This window comes from Symphalangus syndactylus, chromosome 7 (assembly GCF_028878055.3).
Source record: "Symphalangus syndactylus isolate Jambi chromosome 7, NHGRI_mSymSyn1-v2.1_pri, whole genome shotgun sequence".
Classification (NCBI taxonomy): Eukaryota; Metazoa; Chordata; class Mammalia; order Primates; family Hylobatidae; genus Symphalangus; species Symphalangus syndactylus.
Genome location: NC_072429.2, coordinates 22,836,488 through 22,862,488, shown reverse-complemented (window position 1 = coordinate 22,862,488; position 26,001 = coordinate 22,836,488). Strand labels below are relative to the sequence as shown.

The window sequence follows — 26,001 nt, the reverse complement described above, 5'->3', positions numbered from 1 at the left end:
ATGTAAGAGTCAAGGATTTAGTGCATTTGAAATCATATGATATGATTAGATTAGCGTTAGCTCCAAGTTATTCAATTCATAAAAATTGGTGACTGGGAAACTTGTCAGGAGCTGTGAAGAGTCTGAAATTTTACCCTGGTCCAAGGTAACAGGCTAGCCTGCAACAGTTTCAGGGTTGTTGGCAGAAGACAGGAAGGGCAGTATAGATGGGCTCAGTTTGTTAGCTGTTCACAAAGTGGGTTTCTTTCTGAGAGAAACCCTGTCCTGAGAGAATCCAAGTTATTTATTTATTTATTTTTCGATGGTGGTTTATGCTTTTATTTTTATTTATGTAGTTATTTTTATTATACTTTAAGTTCTAGGGTACATGTGCACAATGTGCAGGTTTGTTACATATGTATACATGTGCCATGTTGGTGTGCTGTACCCATTAACTCGTCATTTACATTAGGTGTATCTCCTAATGCTATCTCTCCCCCTCCCCCCACCCCACAACAGGTTCCAGTGTGTGATGTTCCCCTTCCTGTGTCCAAGTGTTCTCATTGTTCGATTCCCACCTATGAGTGAGAACATGCAGTGTCTGGTTTTTTGTCCTTGTGATAGTTTGCTGAGAATGATGGTTTCCAGCTTCATCCATGTCCCTATAAAGGACATGAACTCATCATTTTTTATGGCTGCATAGTATTCCATGGTGTATATGTGTCACATTTTCTTAATCCAGTCTATCATTGATGGACATTTGGGTTGGTTCCAAGACTTTGCTATTGTGAATAGTGCCACAAGAAACATATGTGTGCATGTGTCTTTATAGCAGCATGATTTATATTCCTTTGGGTGTATACCCAGTAATGGGATGTCTGGGTCAAATGGTATTTCTAGTTCTAGATCCCTGAGGAATCGCCACACTGTCTTCCACAATGGTTGAACTAGTTTACAGTCCCACCAACAGTGTAAAAGTGTTCCTATTTCTCCACATCCTCTCCAGCACCTGTTGTTTCTTGACTTTTTAATGATTGCCATAACTGGTGTGAGATGGTGTCTCATTGTGGTTTTGATTTGCATTTCTCTGATGGCCAGTGATGATGAGCATTTTTTGATGTGTCTGTTGGCTGCATAAATGTCTTCTTTTGAGAAGTGTCTGTTCATATCCTTCACCAAGTTTTTTATAATGGACAGTAAACCTGTCTATTTTTTGCTTTGAGAGAGATATTAATACTTTTTCTGTCTTCCAAAGGTGTTTACTATACAAATTTCTTTGAGACAATTATCTGAAACGAAAGGGCAGTCAGTGTCTTGCTCACAGATGTGCAGAGATACAAGAGCTCCATGAAGAATTATCTCTCAACACTGCCACTTAAACTGAATTGATGGGGAAATATGTGTAAATAAGAAGTATTTCGTGAAGCACTTGATTTTGATGTGAAATCTTATTTCTCTACATTGAAATAATGGACTACTTTGGAGTTGTATAGATGCTATCAATTTCTGTCTTTTTAGTAAAACATACACTACATTCATTAGAGCAAAAATTTGCAATTGTACATCTTTAAAAATGTACCCCACCAGTAAGATAAAATGAGCGATGATGCTTAACTGTAAGGCAATTATTAAATGGGCTCAGTGTTGGAGACACAAGCAAGAATGCTGCAGAATGTGGTGAAGAGAAAGTGTGCATTTCATTTAAGAGAGAGGAGTATGGCTGGCACAGTGGTCATGCCTGTAATCCCAGCACTTTGGGAGGCCAAGGCAGCCAGATCACTTGAAGCTAGGAGTTCAAGACCAGTCTGGCCAACATGGTGAAACCCCATCTCAACTAAATACAAAAACTTAGCCAAGTGTGGTTGCCCATGCCAGTAATCACAGCTACTTGGGTGGCTGAGACAAGAGAATCACTTGAACCCGAGAGGCGGAGGTTGGAGTGAGCCGAGATCATGCCACTGCACTATAGCCTGGGCAACAGAGTGACACTCTGTCTCAAAATAATAATTAATAATAATAATAATAATAATAATAATGATAAAGGAAGAGGAGTGATTTAGGTTTGGTTAACTGCTTCCAGATTTTCCAGTTATTTAAGAGAGGTCGGAATGCATTGTGTATGTAGTATCTCCTGATTTTTAAAGTAGACAATTTAGCAATTTCAACAGCCTCAACAAAAATAACAAACTGCATATATATATATATATATATATATATATATATATACACACAGATGTGTGTGTGTGTGTGTGTGTGTGTGTGTGTGTGTTCAGAACAGATCTGGCCTGGGGGCTTCTAGTTTTCTTCCTCTGATTTGGTGCTTTCTAAGAGGAGAAGAGAAAAATTCGAATACAGTTTCTGGATCCCCCAGGTCTGAGAACATTCATATGATTTAATAAGATTATAAATGATTCAACTACATTGAATGCTTACAAAGAAATTCATTTTTATTTCTACTATTCATTAATTTTCATTCTTGTTGAGCAATACTATAAAAAGGACCCATGTGGATATTTTTTTCCTGTAGTGTTTCAATAACTGTGGCTTAAAAAATACTGAATGTATCAGTACTTTTTAAAAGGAAAAAAAAAAGAATGTTTCTTGTTGCCATGCTATTTTTATTTTCTCCATTTTTTTGACAGCCATTAGCTACTTATGTTTTTCATACTGGTCTGCATTTGAGAAGCCAAATTCAAACTGCTGGTAGAAAATGACAAGGCATCTAAAAAAAGAATGGATCAGAATGGATGTTCTAAGTGTTCTTTTTGGAGCTGTCAAGATTAGCGTTCTTGCACTGTGATTTGAAAAGTGCCTGACAGAGTCACCATATATTTTAGGCAAAGAACTTAGGAAGGGGAAGGATGTTGTTCATAACAATAGGGAATATGATGGATGTATTGTCACATGTGTACTAAGAATCCAAATTGTGTGAAGAGAACTCATGTTGTTAAAAGCCTCATATTGTGTGCATTTCTATATCTGTATATCTATATCTAAAATTGCATATACTTTTATTATAAATTATGTATTGTTTAATATTATATATTAAATGTTATATAAATGAACAGGCAAATTAATGTACAGCATGATTCTGGGAAAGGCATAGAATTTTTCTATCAGGGACATACTGGAAAAATGAGGCAGGGTATAAGGTACAGGGGAAAATAAACTATGCTGGGAAGCGAAAGACTTTGCTTATTGTTTCAGTTTTGTTACCAATTTGCCATCTGACCTTGGGAAAGGTATTTAAATTCTTTAGATTTCAGCTTTCCTACGTGTAAAGTGAGTGGGTTGAGCTAAGTGCCAATCTGCTAAGTGGTTAGGTAGTTGCAACCTTCTGCTGTTACGCTGATACATCACAGAATGCGAAGTGAACACAGTTGTTCCTTGGGCATCTACTGAAACACACTAGAAGCCTTACAGCAGAGATTTAAAGTTGCTTATTGACTCCCGAGGGTAGATTTGTCTCAAAAATGGGTTGTTGATCCACATGGGGTATTCGTCTTTAAAATGATTGATAGGATTTTAAAATTAGGAGATTTCCTATTTTAAAAACCCTGAATTCTGAGTCCTTTTTAAAAATGTTGTGGGGTGGGGGGAGGGGGGAGGGACAGCATTAGGAGATACACCTAATGCTAAATGACGAGTTAATGGGTGCAGGAAATCAACATGGCACATGGATACATATGTAACAAAACTGCACATTGTGCACATGTACCCTAAAACCCTGAAGTATAATAAAAAAAAAAGAAAAAAAAAAAAAAAAAAAAATGATCAACACTTTAAAAGTTTCTATGTCCACATTTCTGCCTACTAACTGAAAGAGTCGGACTGATTGGGCTCAAACCAAAGACGCTGGTCGCGCTCAAGAGATTTTATTGGAGGCACCAAGGCGACACCACACGGAGGAGGAGAAGGAAGGAAGAAGGGGCGAGCTGCTTAGGTGCTGGGTTTTTATACTCAGTGGGGCTACGTGGGCATCGGTGATTGGCTTAGGGGTGGGGTTTGAGTAAAAGGCAGGAGGTGTTCTTCCCTGATTGGCCTTCTCTTGGCGGGCTCGCAGGGTGGAGAACCGGGAACCAGGGATGAAGAACCCAGAACCAGCGCCATCTTACTGTGCCCATGTTACCTAACACTAACTATTGGCTAGAGCCAAATAACAACTGCCCTTCTTATATGGGGCACATGCCCACCACTGTGAAATCATGAGAAAAACTGTATGTCTTTGTGGGACACATGCATTTTTCTAGGGAGGAAATCTTTGGTTTTCATCAGAGAAATTTTAATCCAAGCATTGTAAGAACCACTGCTCTAGGCATGATGAACACAGTGCCATGGGAAGTAAATAAAGGACAACAGGCAAAATGGTGTGTAGTGGAAAGAATAAAAAATGTAGATTAGTTGGAAATGTATGATATTAACCACTGTTAATTGAAAAAGGATTAAATTAGAATCATAGGTGAGATGGCATAAGAGTGATTAAAAGGAAGCATGGTATAATTTCAAAGTTGAGGGGCCGTGTTCATCATTCACTAATTTAACAACTGAGGAAACTGAGACTCAGGTTAAGCAAAGTGCTGAGATCACAAGCTGAAAACAAAATGCAGGATTTGAATTCATTTTTACTGACTTCTCATCTAACTCATTTGCATCACTCCTTTTTCCCTCTTTCAATTTAAAGAGACTCACACTCCTGTTGAGGCTACTCATTGATTGCTGGTCTGCTCCAAGTGTCAAATAAATGTTTATAAGCCCTTTTAGGGGTGAGCTCTAGAAGAGATAAGCACTCAAAACTAAGTGGCTGACATATAAATGGTACCCTAGAGACATTTTTTCGACAAAGGAATCATGATTTACCCCGAACAAAGTCCAACATTTCTTTTTAAGCTGGATGGCCCTCCTCTGATTTGTGAAAAAGGCAGAGGAGCCCCATTATATCCTATTTTGAAAGATGTTTATAGTAGTGGAGGGTGGATGGAGGGAGGAGATTCGTATAAGATTATGAGGAAAACCACAATTAATTACATTAAATGGTTGCATTTAACAAGAAGAGATTTTAAATTATAGGATAAATATTCTCCAAGAATTAGGTGGCACAATACTCATTAATTACCCAAACTGTTAAAGTCAGCTTGCTTTCTTCACTATCCATTCTCTATTTTGAAAGAAGGTGTGTGTGTGTGTGTGTGTGTGTGTGTGTGTGTGTGATGGACTAAAGTTTCATAATATTTATGACTACTATAATCATGCACAGTACAGTTTCTGTTGGAAGATAGTAGCTTAATGCTACTGAAACATAAACTTTTATCAATATTTCTAACAGCGTCTTGGAACAACAGTGACCTAAAACCACCTGCTGTTTTATGAAGTTATCACAATTAAGTAACTGCATGGTTGACATTAGTTTTATTAAAAATATAGGATTACTATTTTTAAACAAATGTAATGGCATAAAATGAGCGATTTTATTACACGTCAAGGCATTTAAAAATTAGGTGCTTTTGATATAAACCCAACTTGCAGGATAAAAATTAAGCATACTTGGTTTTACCCTGAAAAAGCCAATGGCTTAATTCATTTGCAGACATTAGATAATTTCTCTCTGGGCAGGGAAGAGGATTTTTCAGATTTACAGATAATAAATAATATCACAGATATGGGAAAAGAATGTATACATGCTGCTTTTGGTACACACTGCCATTGTAGCAATAACCACAATTTAATTGGAGTTGTTGGAATGATCTTTCTGGTTATTATGCATGAAAGAATAGCTACTACCTTGTACATTGTCTGAAAGAAATGTCGCACATATGGAAGAGAACATATTTTATGTATAATTTTAGAGAACATCTTGCACAATATTCTTTCTTGTAATCTTATTTCCAACCTAGGGTAATCGTCATCATCATCATTATCATCATCATCATCATCATGAAAAGCTAATAAGATTCATTATTGCTATTGCTTGCTATTATTAGTTTCATTGCCATTTCCAAGGGTAACAGTTGAAGTATATATTTGAGCAGTAGTTCTCTCATTCATTCATTGGCTCTTGGCTTTGCCAATCTCCTTCTGAAGATAAGAAATCAATCAAGTACTGAATATGTCTTTTTTTGTACTTGTTATTTTGCTTATAGGTGTTTAGTGTGACTCTTTATGAAACTAGAATATCGAGAGGCGAAAATCTTTTAAAATTTAATTTAATGAAAATTAGACTGTAAAACACACAAGCTTAGAATTGGCTCAAGTTTATTTTATAATAATTGAATAGTCACAGTTAGAGGCACCTCTGACCTGAAAATGCTGGTTGAATGGTATTTGCATATTTACAGAGCAGATACCATAGCTAAAGTGTATTTTACCAGCATGATCAAATACTGGATTCAAAGTCTCTTTTAATACATTTCTGATAAAAATATATGCTGATACATTGATGGATAATCTGTTAGGTGAAATCAACCCTAAAATGGTACCAATTACCACATTTGGAAATTCATTTAAACTTTGTTTTGTTTTGATCTTGTAATTTAATGAAAAGATCACATTGCACCTATTCTTTGCTCTTTAAGAATGTCAAAATTTAAATTTATTCCATGTCTCAGAATGTTTCTCTATATAGTATTAATATATAAAATCGAGGTTCTGGGTTGAGTTCAAGATGGTGTGATTAAATTTAAATAAATATTTGTGATTAAAAATTTTTTTTCTTTTAAACATGAGCGGCTTCAGCAAGTCTTACTTTATATGAATTCATTCCTTTTTCTGTCATAATTTTTTTCTCCCTATCCTTTTCCTTTGAAATTTGAACCTATTTTGTTGCAACCACTTTTTTCATAATACGTTTTTATTACCACTGTGCACTCAACTCTCTTGTTCTACTAGAGATTGCATGGCTTTTGTTTATTGTTGCGTTATTTTTCTTCATTATTTTTAGTTTTATTTTTTTCATATTTATAGGTGACTTGCTTTGGTAATTTTACTTTGATATTTCACAGACTGCTTTATCTGTTAGCAATACTACATATGAAATACAGATTGCCTTCAAAGATATAATACATATAAAAGCTAATGGTGACTTCAAATACTAATTACGTATACTAAACTATTGTTTCTTTAGAGAGATTCAGTAATATATCTTTCTCACTTTTTGTTGAAGTATAAATTAGAAAATATACTTACTTCTCATTTTCCTCACATTCATATTTTATTCTGTGCTTTTTCTCACAATTAGAAAATTAAAACAACAAAGAAAGTTAAATGAGAGGAAGAAGAGAACACTTAATTATAAGAGAAAGAATTCGAATATTGACTATTTGAAAGGCCAAGCATGTTTCACATATAATACAAAGATGGGAAGTGATGAAAAATGAGATGCGGAAGAGAGTAGTAAAAAATCTCTATGATTTTGATGAAAACACAAAGAGGAATAAAACGTACATTACTCCTCTTCGATCCTTTGTGACCGTGCACAGGCTTTGGCATAGAGATGTAGTCACTGATTATAATTAGTTGAAGACTTTATTCCCAACTTCCCATCTTTCAAATGCAAATTAATGTTTCTATGACAAAAATAAAAGTCCTTGACACCCTCTTGAAGAAGGACTCAAGTAAAATGAATAATCAGTCGAGATGAACAGCCTAAAGTTATCAAGAAAGGATTCACAGATCCTGCTTTTCCAATAAAACAGAAGGAACTGTTGGAATATAATACTTGCTTCAAAGAACCATTTTATTATGAACAGGTAAAATAATAATATCCAATCAAGGTCTAGCGAAATGAATTGCCTGCGTGAGGATGGACTTGGCTACACAGCTGTATTTGATTATGCATAACTTTACCTTCACACCAAGCATTCATATTTTTATATTTAGAGGTGTATTCCCCAAAAAGTAACTCTTAAAATATCACATTGTCAGAAGAAGTGCTTCCATCATTTCTTTCTAACAGCAGCATATGTTGTTAAAAAAAAAAAAGAAAGAAGAAGACAAAAAGACAAAAACCTTAATTTAATTGCTTCTCTAGGCAGGTAATTCTCTTCTCAGTGCTGTCTAACTTATGTTAGATGCTAATTTGATTGAAATATTTGTGAGATTCTTCCCCCCTTCCCCCACAATTTTTCTCTTTTTATTACATCCGTGGCAGATTAAATTTCTGTAATTTATATTTGTTTACCTTTTCCTCATATATGTGAATATCTTTTTTCACAAATGTTTCAAGTAAGGATGGGGTAACTTCAAATGTTAAGATTTCTTCTGGTAGGACAAGCAGGCATTCTTGGGATGACTGACAAGATTTCTTAAGCTTATTCGAAATGGACTGAAAGCAGATGGAATAATGTAATATCTGAACAGATTTTACTCCTTTAAATGCAAACTACTTTTTTACTGTGTCAGAAATAGTTCCTTTAGGTATTTGTGCACATCTGGCTTTTATGAAGGACAGTAATGAAAATGAAAATATATTAATATTATCATTCCAAAGAGCCACTATTTGTTAAGTACCTATGATGTGTCAGAAACTGTGAAAAAACATTTTATGCATTTTATGTTATTGAATTCCCATGGAGTCCCATGAAATGGTTTATATTATTCCCTTTTAAAAATAAATAAAATTCAGAGGAGTTAATGTTACTTGCCCTAGATCACATAGACAGTTTGTAGCTGTCAGTATGATAGCAAAACCCATTCTAATTTAGTTGAAGTACGATTGTTTTTAAACAAATAACCTTATATAGCAATTACTACTGGAGGAACTTTAGCTACCTACAAAAATATATGTAAATATCTTAAAAAGGCTGAAAAATGTTTGAATGTGAGGCGATCTAGTAGTAGTAGTAGGTTATCTATGGCTGTGTAACTACAGCCCTAAAACTTAGTGGTATAAACAAACATTTACTATCCTTGCAAATTTGTGGATCAGTAGTTCAGGTAGGGCACAGTGGGGATGACTTGTCTCTGTTCCATGATGACTTGGGCTTCAGCTGGGGTGGCTCAGTTGTGGCCATAGGCTTAGTGTTTCAGCATTTGCTATTGGCTGGATTCTTAGTTCTTTTCTATGCCAACTCTACTATGTCTGGAATGTCCAGGATGGCTTTTTCCCTCACCTAACGAGGCTGGAGTGGCTGGAACTCATCTTGCTTCTCAGGGCCTCTCTAGATGGCTAGCCTGGGCATCCTCACAGCATGGCTATCTCAGAGTAACTGAACTTCTCACATGGCAAGTGGCTTCTCCCAGAACAAGCATTCTAGGAGGCTCGGGCAGAAGCTGAATGTCTCTGATGAGCCATCCTTGAAAGACCTGGAGTGTCATTTCTAACTGCATCCTATTGAGCAAGGGCGTGAGAGCCTTCTCTGGCGTGATCAGCAATGTGGATAATGGTGAGACTTGAGTGACTTTGCAAAACTGCACTAAAAGCATCCTCCTGACAGGAGAACGGCTTCTCAGCAAGTCTGGGATGGGCTGCCTTGCTGGGACACTGACAGAGAAAGAAGAATTAAACCAGATGCTCCCATGCCAAAGATTTGTGTAGCTGGGGAGGACACTACACAAATCCACACATTCACGGCATCCTTCACAGATTGCCAGCCAGCTAGCCAGAGGAGAAAACAGTAACAACTAGCTTAAAATCGGACTGTGTTTTTGCTCAGTTAGGGCATGAGATACTGCCCTTGTCCCTAGCTCTGCCTCAATATTCCCTAAAGGTGAGCCAGCCCCTACATGGGGGAGGAGCAAACCATGCTTCAAGATGCCCTATCAAAACTTGGTATGTGATTTACGGATAATCATTTTCAGTTAAAAGGTTAAAGCAGGCCAGGTGGGGTGGCTCACACCTGTAATCTTAGCACTTTGGGAGGCTCAGGCAGGACGATTACTTTAGACCAGAAGTTCAAGACCAGTCTGGGCAACATAGTGAGAGCCTGTCTCTACCATCAATAATAAATAAATAAAAATGAAAACACAAATCATAAATTAGGGGGGTGTGATGGCCCGTACCAGTAGTCCCAGCTACTGAAGAGGCTCGAATGTGTGACAGAGTAAGATCCTGTCTCAAAAAAAAGTTAAAGTGATTAAGAGTATATAATAATATACAATATATAATGAAGGTATATATAATGTATATATAAATACATATATTTATAGTACATATTTTAATTTGTTCAAAATATATATTATGTAAGTATAATTGATATTATATATTACATATATATTCAAATTTGCTACTCTGACTTTTTCAGGTTACTTAACTGAATAAGAGTAAGGTTAAATAAGAGAGTTTAACATCTACTGTAGTTATGAGTCTAGACTTAGGAAATGATACAACCTCTGGAATTACCACTAACTTTTTGGCCAGGTTTTATTTTGTGGGTTGTTAAAGAGGAGGCATATATAGAGAAAGACCCATGTAACAGAAAAAATCAGTGACTTCTAGAAGCAGATACAGGATATATAAGGGAAGGAAGAGAAAATATGCCAGATTGATGTTGAATTTCTGGCTCTTGGTTCTAAGTGTGTATAAAGATCAGGTTTATTTCCTGACTTTGGCTTCCATAAAACAATTATTATCTATAAACAAAGTTCATCTTTTCCCTCAGTTGGACAACAATAATCACAGTTAGAAACGGCATCTTGAACAAGATCTCAGGATGTCTAATAGAAATCTCTTATAAATGTTACTCTAAAGACATGTTTGGTTTGAGACCAACTCATGACCTGTAAGAAACTTTTCAAGAGGGATATGAAGTGGCCAAATTAAGGCTATGTCTAAGATTATATAATATCTGTAAAAATGGAAAATGTCATTTTTCATTTCCAGAACTTATTGTACTTATTAAAAAATGTTCTCCTTTTTTTTTCTTCCTGTGTTAGGCTGTATTACTTAAATAGACCAAAATATATGGAAAAGAAATTCATCTATTTAATATAATTTTGCTAGCCCATCAGAGAATTGGAAAAAACGGAATACATTCTTAATGTAAGAAAATCAATCTCCCAACTTTCTAAGCTATTTTCCTTATTATTTCTTTCCATTTATTCCTATTTATCATTACCTGTTGACTTTTAAGGGCCAGTGCTGATATTTATCTTTGGATGAGGTTACTTTATTTTAGACTCAGAGACTGGAACAAACCATTATTCACTAATAAGTATCATTTATTTTCATTTGGCCTCTTGGATTCTTACTAGGTCGATGATGATTAAATTGAAATGATAAATACACTTGAGGACTGGCATGTTGCAAAACATTTTTTTTCTCGGTGCTCTTGAGATGAGAACATTTATACGATCCTGCAACCCTTGGGTTTGATTTTCCCTACTGCTGCTCACCAGTGACCTTGGGCAATTATCTCTCAGCATGCTGTGACTGTGTGCCAGTTGAACTCCAGAAGCAGCTAGAAGCTTCTGAGGCCTGAAGCTCTATAGAGATCCTTAGACTGAGGCTGTTAACTTTAAGCAATGAAATCTGAATTATGCCTCCATTTAGTGACAACTAGGATTTTGGTATTGTTGACCACTGAGATATTTAAAAACGCATATTCCTTTGATATACTGATTTCTTTTCCTTTGGATAAATACACAGTAGTGAGGTTTCTGGATTGTATAGTCGTTTTCTTTTTAGTTTTGTGTGAAATCTCCGTATTGTTTTCCATAGTGGCTGTGCTAATTTACATTCCCACCACCAGTGATTAATAGTATCCCTTTCTCCACATCCTCAACAGCGTTTGTTATTTTTGTCCTTTTAATAATAGCTATTCTAACTGGGGTAAGATGATATTTCATTGTGGTTTTAATTTGCATTTCCCTGATATTGAGCATTTTTTCATAATACCTGTTGGCCATTTCTACAGAAGTCTTCTCTTGAGAAGTGTCTATTCATGTCCTTTGGCCATTTTTAATGGGATTATTTATCTTTTTACTTTTGAGTTGTTTGAGTTTCTTGTATATTCATAATATTAATTCCTTGTTGGATGAATAGTCATATGTTTATTGCAGCACTATCCACAATAGGAAAGATATGAACTCGACCCAAGTGTCCATCAACAAATGAATGGATAAGGAAAATGTAGTATATATACACAATGAAATACTATTTGGCTATTAAAAAATGAAATCATGCTATTTGCAGCAATGTGGATGGACTTTGAAGTCATTATGTTAAATGAAATAAGCCAGACACAGAAAGGCAAATTTTGTATATTTTCAGTCGTATGAGGGAGCTAAAAAATTTATCTCATGGAGGTGGAGAGTAGAACAATAGATATCAGAGGCTAGGAAGGGTGTATGGGTATGAGTGGGGGATGAAGAAAGGGTGGTCAATGGATACAAATATAAAGTTACATAGAAGGTATAGGTTCTAATGCTCTATAGCAGAGTAGGGTCACTATAGTTAACAACAATGTATTATATGTTTCAAAGTAGCTAGAAGAGAGAAATTAGAATACCCTCAACTTAATCATTATACATTCTATCCATGTAACAGAATACCACATGCACTCCATAAATATTTCAAATATTATGTATAAATAGAAAATGAGAAAAAAGGAAAAGCACATTTGTATGTATTTGGCTGGATTTGAGTTATCTCTTAGGACAGAAACTCAATTTCAAATAAATGTTGTATGTTCTTTATAATATTAAATATAGGCATATTAATGTCAAGTAAATAGAATATGAAAATAAGAGAAATTGGTTAAAGAGCCAATAATTTAGAGTAAGTAAGGGAAAAAAATCAGTACATTCGTTGGATTGGCAGGTATTTGATGGACAAATAACTGATAAAACTTGTGACATCTCAGATAGAGCTTTGGCTTTGGCAGTACACACACACACACACACACACACACACATATATTTATTTATTTATACTTTAAGATCTGGGATCTATGTGCAGAATGTGCAGGTTTGTTACATAGGTATACACAGGCCATGGTGGTTTGCTGCACCCGTCAACCCATAATCTACATTAGTCATTTCTCCTAATGCTATCCCTCAGCTAGCCCCCCGACTCCATGACAGGCCTTGGTGTGTGATGTTCCCCTCCCTGTGTCCATGTGTTCTCATTGTTCAGCTCTCGTTTATGAGTGAGAACATGCGGTGTTTGGTTTTCTGTTCTTGTGTTAGTTTGCTGAGAATGATAGTTTCCAGCTTCATTCATGTCCCTGCAAAGGACATGAACTAATCCTTTTTTATGGCTGCATAGTATTCCATGGTGTGTATATATATGTATGTATTTTATCTTCAGTTTGCCATTTGAAAAATGGGCCTACAATTTGCAAAGATTACAGATGTTTGAAGTCTTCTGAGAAAGTTGTGACATAATTAGAGATCAATAACTCGCTGCCCTTACCCATGCGTATTTCTATTCTAAATAATATAATTAGTGAAAATTAATAGAAAAATAGATTAAGTTTTGAGGTATCTATTTAGCTATCTTCTGCATGCTTAGTTAGTACTCCATTATGTTGAATGGATGTGGATAATAGAAACAGACAATACGGAACTGGAAGTAGTTAACACTCTAAATTTATTAAAATTATGGAAAGTTATAGTTCTATTCTTAATGTTTGCATTATACTAGAACAAGAGTTATAGTTGCATCTTGCAACTTTTAAATGTGGTTAAGTGAGAGGAGAGTCCCCTTCAAATCATTTTATGATCCTGTCTCTCTCTTATTGGTTTGAATTTCAGCTGCCATTTGTAAGCTGAAAATTCCTGAATTGTAATTCTTTCTAGACAGAAGAAAGGAAAGATGTACTTGGAAAATCGGGGTGTTTTTCTACAGTTCCCAAAGTAAGCATGAACAGTAATTATCTTATCCACATAGTGATTGATCTGTTATGACTCAGATAGAAAGCCCTTGATATTTATAGAAAGACTAAAAAAGCCTGAGAGTGAGGCTACAATCCTAAGATACATGTTTTGTTATTTTCATTCCATCTGAGTATCTTTCATGAAAAAGTAAATTCAATCTGTTCCAAATGTGCAGCATCTTAAAGTTGATTCCCAAAATATACCTCTCAAGTAATCTGACTAATCTTCAATACGTTAGCATATACTCTAGTTTACTTGTGACTTAAAATTGTGATCTTGAGCAACTAAGTGAGGAATCAAATTATATCTTCATATTTCATAAACTGATTATTTTATATATGGCTTCATGGTAAATGGGTATTCAGTTTTTTCATTAAAATTTTAAGTTTTGACTGCAAAAATTCTTCATTTAATTGTTCTATCAGCAACTCAATTGCTCCGTTCAAAACTGGAATATTCAATTTTATTTAAACTTGAAGCTCTGAGAATGTTTTATTTTTATTTAAGAACTTGGCTTTCTTCCCTTTGTACCTCTAATTACTATTTCTTTGCATAGAATTCTGTTTACATAGAATGTAAGAAACTGTTGACGAACAAAATTATGAAACCTGGTACAAAACTGTTTCAGAAAGGTTTGAAGCAAGGAAAGAATTTGTTTCTGTGATTTAGAAGGCAAATAAAAGTTATAAACTATATAACTTTATAGTTATACTTTGTATAACTATAAAGTATATGCAGTCTTAGCTGCTGAGTCAGTTTTACAATTTAGTTGGTGAAAACAAAAGTATGAGATGTTAGTACATTTCCCAAAGTATGATCTGTGGAACACCATTCCTGTGAAATGCTTTGAGGAAAAAGATTCAGTGATCACATAAATTTAGGAAATGCTAAGTATCTATCTCCTTTCTGAAGATTTATAAGTCCTCAATCATATTAAATATTCTGAAAAGTTTGCTAAAAATAAAACTATATAAAATTTATTTTCTCAATGTTTTAAAAATAGAACTTTAAAAAATACTATTGACATCTCACAGAACAATTTTTTAAGAATCACTGCCCTAGGGTAAAATAGGAGGGGCAAGTATCAGATAGCTATTTGATTTCCTGACTGACTTTGAAATTAGAGAGAAAGAGAGGGAGAGAGATAGAATGTCTATCTAGAGAATATTGAGTTTCTTTTTAAACAACCCTTAGTAATTTTCTTTTTTTTTTTTTTTTTTTTTTTGAGACGGAGTCTTTCTCTGTCCCCCAGGCTGGAGTGCACTGGCGCGATCTCGGCTCACTGCAAGCTCCGCCTCCCAGATTCACGCCATTCTCCTGGCTCAGCCTCCCGAGTAGCTGGGATTACAGGCGCCCGCCACCACGCCCGGCTAATTTTTTGTATTTTTAGTAGAGACGGGGTTTCACCGTGTTAGCCAGGATGGTTTCGATCTCCTGACCTCGTGATCCGCCCGCCTCGGCCTCCCAAAGTGCTGGGATTACAGGCTTGAGCCACCGCGCCCGGCCAGTAATTTTCTTAAAAGGATGTTGAGACCATGAGATTGTTAGGTTCGTGTTGATATTTAATAATAATAATTGACATGGCTAAAATTAGCATATGTGCCATGCATTGCTGGTGGATGTTTTGAACTCACTAGATCTCATCTCCATTTTATAGATTTGAAGCAAATCAGAGAGATTCAGTACCTTGACCAAAGTCTCTCACTATTAAGGGCAGGGACAGGCTCTGAACCAAGGCTGGCTTTAGTCCACAACCCATGGGTTTTCATCATACCACAGTCCCTTCACCTACTGAGCTGGGTGTTTTATGGAGATAGAGAAGTAGGAGTGATTAGATATAGAGTTGAAGTAAGAATTCAACTGTGAAAGAGCCTTGAGAAAAAAAAAGGAAATTTAAATAAGTGCAGAGTAGTTAAAGGATGTATTAAGACTGTACGAAGAAAAATTTTAGAGAAAGAATAATTGAGGTTTGTTGGAAGGGTCTCTGTAATTACAAGTGATTTTCCCCAGAGCAATTTGACAGAGCACTATGGGTGTCAATGCAGTGTCATTATTGTCAACCAAAGAAAGAGAAGCATCTGTAAAAGCTTCTAATATATGTGTACACACACACATACACGTATATTAGAAAAGTTGAGAAATATTTCATAGCAAATATTATCTGACATTACTACCCTTATAATTAGAAACTCAAAAATTATACTACCAGACTCAGCCAAAGCCTGCATTTCTTAGCCTGGTAGAATTTAATGAATGCACTTTGCTTTCACAATTTTGTATGCTTCATGTTTTAGTGAAAATGCAAGAATATCCAATTTTCTGATGTGTCAAGTCACTGAACTGGGGAGATTATTAGATGGGCATCTAGTCCCTGGTTTTATTTTCCTTCATTTCATTCACATTTGATGGGTCTTATTGTTTCCCCAAATTGTTCTCAGATTGTGTTCTGGAAATTTGAGATTTTGTTTTCTCTTAATGGTTTTCCATGGTAGGCATTGTTGAATAGAATAGGATGAAGCACTGTGAATATATTGCATTTGCTGTTGTGTGATAATTCTCAAAGAAGGAAATTGTGGTCAGAACAAGAACCTCTGATCCCCTGCGCTGCTCAGTAGGAAGTCAGTAACACAGTGTGGATGGCCCGAACAGAGCCCTACTGTCAGGGTGTCTGGATCTAATACAGACTGGATTTTCCAAGTCAGGACAAAAACCAAAAGAGAAATATCTCATTTATAAATTGTATATTAATAAAGTTAAAACTATAACATATTGAATCTTTTGTGCTATATAAAATATATTGTTAAAATTAATCTCACTTGTGTCTTTTGACTTAAAAAAATCTAGTTACTAAAAAATTTTTAATTGTATATGTAGCTTGTATTATATTTCTATTGGAGAATCCTGCTTAGAAATTATTATACTTACTTAATGAATTTAAACAAATATATCATCATTGGGGTTAACTCCAAGGCTTGAACCATTTGGGAGTTAGACTAAAATCTAACATATGATTCGAGAGGAAATTCTAAAGTATGATTAAAAAGAATCCCAGTTTTATCTGTCTGTGGCAACTCAGGAAGTGATCCATATGCCCACCTGTGAAGTTGATATTGCTCTGTCTCGTCTCTTTGTAAGCAGAGTGTGATTCTGTCCAGTGCTTGGCTACACGTTTTCCTTGGTGACTCCCCTACCAAGATGCAGGCCAGGCACAGTGACACATGCATGTAATCCCAGCACTTTGGGAGGCTGAGGCGGATAGGCGATGGATCACCTGAGGTCAGGAGTTCCAGACCAGCCTGGCAAACATGGTGAACCCCCGTCTCTACTAATAATACAATTAAAAAAAAAAAAAGTAGCCAAGAGTGGTGGCGGGCGCCTGTAATCCTAGCTACTCAGGAGGCTGAGGCACGAGAATCGCTTGACACCAGGAGGCAGAGGTTGCAGTGAGCCAAGATCACGCCATTGCCCTCCACCCTGGGCAACAAGAGCGAAACTCTGTCTCAAATAAATTAATAAATAAATAAGTAAAAATACAATGGGCAGAAGTGTTCAAACTTACACTCCTGTTAAGAAGCAACAGATGTCACTTGCTCAACATCAGCATTTTAATAGAATCATTTTTGTAAAACACTTGAGACTTTAAAACATCATCAGTTTGGGTCTCTTGTTACAAGTTAATTAAGCAAGGGTAACTAAACCCTGCTATCCCTGCGTCGTGTTTCTTGTCCTCATATTTCTTTTTCAAGTGGCATGGCCAAACCTAAAAGTGTATCTTGCGATGTCTCCGTTTGAATGCGCTATTATGCTTCTGAAATTGAGTTTCCGAGTGTAAATGACAAGAATCATCGTATTGTATTTGACTAATGTCTACTGTTTGAAATCCCTGAAACATTTTTCGTTGGTATAAAGCTTTAACTTTTCCTAATTGAATTACATTCATGTAAATCGAGGCCATATCTACTTTTTAAAAAAGAAATCACAAGGAAAGGACTATTAATAGCCAGATTATAATGATTTTGAATTTTATTTTAGGTGTACATGCTGAATTGCTATTCTAAAGCATGTAAGTGAATTTTCTTTCTTTTATCATACCCCCACTGATTGTGCTGTTGGATACATATGATGAGCTTGATCTTGTTTACTGAGAATAAACACCGAAGACTACACTTTAAATTCTATAGAACTTCCAAAAAAAAAAAAAAACTCCTTCAAATATAATAATATTTTAATGTAGGTGCATTATTTAAATTGTTGATTATCCAACTATGCACTAGAAGGAAATAATTAAAATAATTTATGTCATTATTAATTTCTTTCTACAATAGAGAAGTGTGAAAAATAGGCCACAGAACTACAACAAAAAGCCCCAAATTACTTCCATTGATGTTATTCTCAAGCCATATGATAGTTTTATACAACACGATTTAGCTTAGCCTGATTGTGCCAGAACAGGTTTTCCTGAAAGACTCACTGTGGCCCAAGTGACCTATTTTGTTTCCTTTATATGTCTAGGGCTTTTCGTTTGAAATACTATACCTTGGAATGTGAAAGTGATTGACATAAATGGACATGACCTAACCTATTTCTCCTCCCTGCTCTAGCCTTGTCACTTTTGACTCCAAACCAGTTTCTTTAGACCTGAAAATTGAGAGAATCTGCTGGGGAGCAAGATTATCACACTCGCTGGCCTCTTCTCTTGCACTTCTGTTTGGCATCCAAATAAGGCCTTCTGAACTCTCAGTGCAGCTTATTATTTATTCTTCAGCACATACTTTCACTGTCAACGAATAAAAAATTGTGCTGAATTTTTTATATGCAGTATTTTATTTTAAAAACCCTCACAAAAACCTTCAGAGGCAAATCACTCATCTAAGGACATGCCAGTGGTAATTAGCTGTATTAGTCAGCACTCTTGGTTGTGAGAAATAGAAACCAAACTTAAATTGGTGAAAGAAAAAATAGGGAGGTGTGATTTACTGACTCATATAATCAGAAACTCAGTGGTTCTTGCTGGCTTCAGATATGGTTTGATTCAAGGAACATAAATGTAGGCTCATTGGTACTTGGTTCCTTTGCATTGCCCGTCACAGCTTCCCGATGCGTTGGCTCCACTGTCGGGCAAACAATTTCCCTCGTGGTGGTATGATGACTGCTGGCAGCCAGACTTAGATGCTTTACCCATCATCTTCAGTGAAAGTGAGAATCTCCGTTCTTAGCAGTTTCCAAAAAGTCCTGGGGCTGGCTCTGATTGGACCAATTACAGTCACATAGCCATCCTTGATGTTCACAGGATAGAATATGCTGAGACGGTCAGGCTTGGGTCACTCACCTACCCTGGAACGGGGTCAGATAAGGCCCTCCCTCCAAACACAGGACTCAGTATAATGGGCTGATTTCCAAAGCAAAGTGGGAAGCTGTTACCAGAAGAATGGAGAGTTCACCCAGGGTGGCAGTAACCACAGATGTGCACTATGGAGGCCAACCAGGATCCACACCCAGGTTGATTATTATTATTATCGTTGTTATTATTATGATATCCAAGTCCATGATGTCAATATTATACTGTGTCCCCTCCAAACTAAAATGCTGCCTTCTCTAGAAGTGTTTGCCCAAATACTTTGACTGACATTGCTTTCTCCTCACTAAAAAGTAGCACATACATAGTCTGAATTATTCCTCTCAGCAAAAATACACATTTTTGCAGTTGATTTCTATTTTTAAATTCACAATAATTTGATGAACATCTCAAAAGCAAGGGTCATCCTTTCCTCCTCTTTGGGATAACCCATATGTATAGTGACCAATGTGAACCACAGCATAAAACCCTACCTATTCACAATGGTCTATATTCTGCTTCTGAATTGGGTAGCTACATCTTGACTTCCAAAGAATAAGAACAGTTTATTTTCTACTAACTCAATGAACAAGCATATTTAATCTTCCTGGGATACCACACTCTGCAAAAAATTGCTCAGATGTTTAATATCACAGAGAAATGTTCTAAAAGTCTAGGTGTTATTCTCAGGAAAATTATGGTGGTTTTTCACTTTCATGAGCAAGTCCCCTATCTTGTACATATTTACTTTTTAAAATATTTGCAACGTTTAAAACAAGGAATACATTACGTTTGGAGTGGGAAGAATAAAGATTTAGATCTAGACAGTCTTGGAATTCAATTTTTTTAGCTATGTGGACTTGGGAAATCTTAATGTCACTGAGTCTCAGTTTTTAAAATTTGAAAAGATGTGGTAGGATTTATAAAATATTATATGTAAGATAAATGCCATGTACATATTAACTATTATTAGTCCTCTTTCTTCCTGAACCTAATCTGTTTTCTACCCCACATCTACTCCTATTATTTTTATATTTTCTTCACAATTTATTCCATACCTATAATATTTCCTTAAATTCAATTCAATTCAATTTTTGCTTAGCTTTATATTAAGCATTTTAGCTATAAAATCATTAATCTTATGTGTTTTCAAATATTTTTATTATGATACATGAAATAAGCATGTAACCTTATGAAAACAGTTGAGAATGTATCATCTCAAAACTCCTCACACACTGTCGGTATTATGGATGCTACATTTGTTGGCAGTTTTGTGCTCTTTGCTTGTAGGTTCAAATCCAGCAAAACCAATCTATTTCCAAATGCAAATGAGGGTATACATGGAGAGGGAGAAAAAGAGAGGCATGCAATAAATGAATCACACTAAGATAAGGATGTTATGCTAACTATAGCTATTGATTACTGAGGCAAACCTATGTTTATCTGGTTTATCTATTTAGAAATAATTTTTACTGTAGAATGACAAGACGCTTTTGGTCCTAAGAACATACAATATGTTTCCATAAAACACAGTTTGTGTATTTAACGCATATATACATGCACATACACATATGTATACATATACAAACACATATATACGTGTGTAGATATGATCACACACATATATGTGCATGTATGTAGATAGAGAAAGCTTTAATGAGGCCATAAAGAAATGCACATAATGAAGAGTTAATGGTGCACTTTTCTTTATAACATTGCTTATTCACACATAAAAAGTTTAATATTTGTGTCTATATGATGAGCTTTTAACAATGGCCCTGAGAGCACTCTCTAATAGTGATAAGGTACAGACTTATCTTCTTAAATAGTACTATGGTATCCCATCTGACCTTAAGAAAATGCCAAGTAATTCTCTAGAAATAGAACTATGAAATGGTGACTTCTTAGAATGATAGCTCTCTCTGTAAAGGGTCTGCTAATCATTTTCATTTCTCAGTAGAAATCAATAACTAACTATTGTTTAATTGGTAAATGCAGTGTGACCTAATCATCTTGATGAGGTTCTCCATCCAGGAGCTTCATCCCTTGGGATAACAGGAAGAAGCCTCAGGAATAAGGAATTAATTGCAGGAAGATAATGAGCAAGGTTTCAATCAGGCTGAGAGAGAGAGAGAAGCAATGGAATAGAGAACTGAAATCTCAAGGTTCCGGTTTACCTACTTTATTATTAATTAGCACAAACCTTTAATTAAGCATGATACCAAACTAGGTGCTGTACAAAAGACACAGACTAAATTTATTAGCAGGGTCAGAAAGAGGCAAACTTAAAACTCAAACCTAGTCTCAGGGCTTTGATTCGGAGTCTGAGCAAGAGCAGTTTCATACAGTGTGTGTGAAGATTGAAGAGGCGGCCAGGCACTGTGGCTCACGCCTGTAATCCTAGCACTTTGGGAGGCAGAGGTGGGTGGATTACCTGAGGTCAGGAGTTTGAAACCAACCTGACCAACATGGCGAAACCCCCATCTCTACTAAAAATACAAAAAGCGGCCGGGCGCGGTGGCTCACGCTTGTAATCCCAGCACTTTGGGAGGCCGAGGCGGGCGGATCACGAGGTCAGGAGATCGAGACCACGGTGAAACCCCGTCTCTACTAAAAATACAAAAAATTAGCTGGGCGCGGTGGCGGGCGCCTGTAGTCCCAGCTACTCGGAGAGGCTGAGGCAGGAGAATGGCGTGAACCCGGGAGGCGGAGCTTGCAGTGAGCCGAGATCGCGCCACTGCACTCTAGCCTGGGCGACAGAGCAAGACTCCGTCTCAAAAAAAAAAAAAAAAAAAAAAAAAATACAAAAAGCTAGCCAGACATGGTGGCAGGTGCCTTTAATCCCAGCTCCTTGGGAGGCGGAGGCAGGAGAATCGCTTGAACCCGGGAGGCGGAGGTTGCGGTGAGCTGAGGTTGCGCCATTGCACTCCAGCCTGGGTGACAGAACAAGACTCCGTCTGTAGTCCCAGCTACTTGGGAGGCTGAGGCAGGAGAATGGCATGAACACGGGAGGCGGAGTTTGCAGTGAGCGGAGATCGTGCCACTGCCCTCCAGCCTGGGCGACAGAGCAAGACTCCATCTCAAAAAAACAAAACAAAACAAAACAAAAAAAGATTGAAGAGGCTTTAAAACTTCTTCCTTCTCACAGACACTACCTTCCTTTCTCCCTTGGCCTGGATGGAGGTTCACACTTTTACTTCAGAAAACAGAGCTGGACATTGTCTTCCCAAAACACTATTACTTTAACTTGCCCTTTTTAAACAAACAAATCAAACAAACTACAACAGAATAAAACCATCCTCTGATGTGAGCCTTTCTTTTATAGCCACGTGGATAAGCACACACAATGCTTGTTGCTTTGATCCAGATCTGGGCACTGCCATTTAATAGCCATGGAATTTTAGGCAAAGTATTAACCTCTCTAGACTTTAGTTTCCTGATAGGAAAATGGTGAGACAAAATGTCTATCTCATAGGGCTGTTTTGATGAAGAAAGGAGATATACAAGAAGTGCCTAGCACAGGGCTCTGCATATGTCACACATTAAAAATGAAACGTGGCTAATAGTAATACTGAAATATTTTGATTGTCCTTTCTGGCCTGCATGTCAATGTTAGGCTATCGATAGTAACAATATGCCCATGACAAGTTCTGGGCAGCCAAGGGCAGTTGACAACACTGCAGTAATATGTTATAAATTTGCCTATACACCCCATAGTCAGGTTCAATAGTAAAATAATAACATTAGACTAACATGGTAATTAGTTTGCTAAATATTTATTGGACATCGACTAAGTTAACAGAGATTCAAAGGGAAATAAGACAAGCTCTCTTTCTTGAATGAGCTTACATTTTAGCAGAAAAGAGACATGATAAGCAAATAACTGATGAGCAATCTAATCAGGTGCCCTGGCCATGCAGGGCAAGAGAGAGGGAGTTGGAGAGCGCTAAAGATCAGGTCCTTGCTGAATAGACACATTGCTGAAGGATATTCTAGGCAGAACAATGTCATTGTAGGGTGGGCTTTTAATGGGTAAGGCTCTGAGTGTGTGCCTTAGGAGTAAATACCTGTGTACATGTAGGAGGTATCTAGAGTTAAGGCCAAATTCAGGCTGGGGAAAGTCTTAATCTTTCCAGGTGACATAATCCAACTTTTGCTTGGAAAGTTAACTCTGATAGAAATAAAGACAATGCATTGTCAAGAGGAGAGATTGGGGTCAGCAGTTGAGATATTTTGGGTACAAAACTGAGCTCCGGACTGGAGAGGAGGCAGGAAGAGGTTTTGAGTCTGGCAAAGAGGGAGCCATTGGCAAGGTTTTCTTGGTAAATGTCGGAGAGGTTGTGTCAATAGCATCCAGAAGATTAAGGAGGTAAGAATGAGCAGTCTGGAAGAATGTGCTCTTCATTTAAGAAGTTTGGTCATCGAAAGAGGCAGAGAGATAGGGATAGTAGGCTTGAAAATGAGGCTGACAGGTGGAAGAAACCTTTTTATTATTATAGGAGAGACCTGTAATATTTATAAACAGAAGAAAAGAGGTGAGAGGGTGTCAGGATGCACAAGATAGAAAATAGCTAAATAATGAAGAAGGTTCCAGGAGAAGTAGAATGAGACCAATGCTACAGGTATCAGAGGTGGTCTTGGGCTGGATTTGAATGAGGTTTTTCTCTAATTAATAAAGGAAGGACAAATCAGTATTAGTAAGAATAATCTTACTGACCTCCTCTCTTCTTTTCTTGCTTCTTTTTTGACTAAATAAATAGGAAGAAACTGTGAACTTTAAACATATAAGGCACTTGGGCTACAACATCGTACAGATATGAATACTACAAATACATATATTTAAGAAATGAGGGAAAGTAAACAACTGGTGTGGATCATAGCTTGTGTTCCTCTTGTATTGTCAACCAGAAACACCAACTCACGTGTCAAGTCCAATTTCAACTCTGTAAGCCCTGGGAGGTAGTATATTTACCTCTTCTACCTCCCCATGGTCCTGAATTCATTTTACATTTTATTCAGGTTATGAGATTTATCTTCTTTATTACAAGGACTTGCAAATCCCTTTCATAAAGTAGTGGATAAAACATGAATAAATACTGAGAATATTTTACAATCGGTCTAAATATGGGAGATATGAGGCCATATCACTGATGACTAAAATGATCAAACCCTAGAAGAGAGACCATAGGATCTCATGTTGAATCTGGGCTTCTTTAAAATACTAACAGGTCTTTAGATTCCAGCAGGCACCAGTCTAAGGGCTGAGGCAGCATGAGAGAGCACAGAGAATTACGTGGCACTCATAACTCTGAGGGCTATTATATGTCATGGTTTGCTTTAGCAATTCAATTAAGTCAAGTTCAGAGTCTTCGAAGACCATTTAACCTCAGCCCTAATTTGTTCCTCTGCTGAAATTACCCATAATGCTAAAAGATAAATCCCCTCTTGATATCATGAATTGACTAAATCCAAAAGTCAACAGAACTGACATGAAGTTTTGCATGGTCCTTTCTGAGAGACTAAGTGCTGGCATAAATCTCTAGACATGAAAAGACACAAGAAAATTATTTTTCAGAGTCTCTGATTAAACACACTAAAAAAGTTAAGCCCTAACACTGAGATTTGTCTTGTAGAAGAGAAGTTTAGCTTTCCGATGAGAGGTTTTTGGAGCCCTTAAGAAAAAAATAAATTGTTATTGGAGAGAACCTTATATTTCAGCAAAGAAAATAGACTACAAGTGTTTATAGTGATATGAGAAGCCGTAAATGCATTTTTGTTTGTTCTGAAACTGTAAGGAGAGAGGTTTTATTTTGCAGGAGGCTCAAGATGACATCCCGAGGGCTGTAGAGAAAGCTTGACCATTATGCGAACAGTAGTACTCTCCAGCCATAGTCCTTCAGACAGGAGCCTGGCCAATTCACAACAGAAGAATCTTATCACACTCTGAATAAAGGATGCATGTAACTTCTTTTGCTTTCAAACATACCTCCACTGACTTACTAAGATTACTAAATGAGAATGGGCATCCCTTCTCCTGCCCTTTTCCTGCCCTTTATTAGTAATATTGAGGTGGTTCTTTGTAGGTCTCTTTGGTGAGGTCTTTAAATGCTCCCCTTCAACACCTAGGCCTTCTATTCTAATAATAATAAAATGGGATGGCGCTCTTGTATTTGCTAACTTTTTATAGGAGCTGAAGTTCTCACTGGGCTATAATTGATAACCAAAACTGAATGCTTAGCAATTAAATCCCTGATGAAAATATATAAATAAAAGCAGAAATATTATGAGCTTTTTTTTTTAAACTAAACTTCTGCCAGGTCTTGCAATGTTTTATGAAGAGATGCTGGCATATTCTATAAATCTCAACTGGCTGTTGTCCAGGATAAATTATCAGCAACTCGTTGAAAGATCTCTGGCTTCTCCTTAGGAGAGATAGGGGAGGAAGAATCATTCTGGTTCATTCTGAGTTGTGCATTATACATTAAATTAAAATATATGTTTCACCCATTTAGCAGTCTGAATAATAAAAGCTGTATACAGCTGCAACATCTCTGCTCTATGCATTTTAATGACTGATTTGTGAATATACTAGAATTATAGCTGCTATTCAAATATTTTCCTATTTTAAGAAGTCACAAATCCCTCCCTTTAAAAATGCACAGACAAACACTTTATAATCTTTTAATAATTTCTGCTAAAGAGTTTTAAAGCTTAGGATATGTGGAAATTATTTGTTTTAGAACCAGTAAATATAATGGGCTTGTCAATATGGTATTCAAATAACTGTCAAAATATTTGGAGTGTCTCCAATGAAGGGAACCTAGCTCGATTTCTGCATTCAAATGAATTCTAAATAGAAAAAAGTGATATACAGTTCA

The 26,001-nt window shown here is 36.5% G+C and overlaps 1 long non-coding RNA gene across 2 annotated transcripts in view; it reads left to right on the top strand.

The window, feature by feature from the left end:
- The window catches only part of LOC129486050 (uncharacterized), a 501,974-nt gene that overhangs the window by 134,238 nt on the left and 341,735 nt on the right, over nucleotides 1-26,001 (top strand). The gene's annotated exons all lie outside the window — the stretch shown is intronic.